Here is a 462-nt window from a genome sequence, read left to right on the forward strand (position 1 = left end):
CTGTTTCCCCAGAGTCAGTCCTATGTTAATGTGGTCAGTTTGGGGGGTTGTATTACCTTGCTTGGGCTGGGGGAGTGGATTCCAAGCCAAACCCAAATTGTAGGTCACTGCTTAGCCCTCCTCTTCCCTCTGCCCTATGGGGCCAAGAGGACATGGCAATACACAGGGGCACAGTCAATGGAACCTGGATGGATTTTGGTGCAAATAGGCACTGCTTTAATGCAACCCCAGACTTGCACAAATATTTTTTGCAAGTGAAGGAGCAGGATGCTGCTGGTTGGCATCTCAAACCCTGCATTTGGCCATCCTGCAGAGGCTGGCTGCTCAGATCCAGCCTCTTCCCTCAAAGCTGGGGGTCAAAACTGGCCAGTGAGTGACTGGCAAATGTCCCACAGCAGTTTGGGAGGATGGGGAGTGTTTGGGGGGGAGACAGAGGGACCCGATGCCACCACACGCAACATC

The sequence above is a fragment of the Taeniopygia guttata genome, chromosome 7 (genome assembly GCF_048771995.1).
Source record: "Taeniopygia guttata chromosome 7, bTaeGut7.mat, whole genome shotgun sequence".
In the NCBI taxonomy this organism is placed as follows: domain Eukaryota; kingdom Metazoa; phylum Chordata; class Aves; order Passeriformes; family Estrildidae; genus Taeniopygia; species Taeniopygia guttata.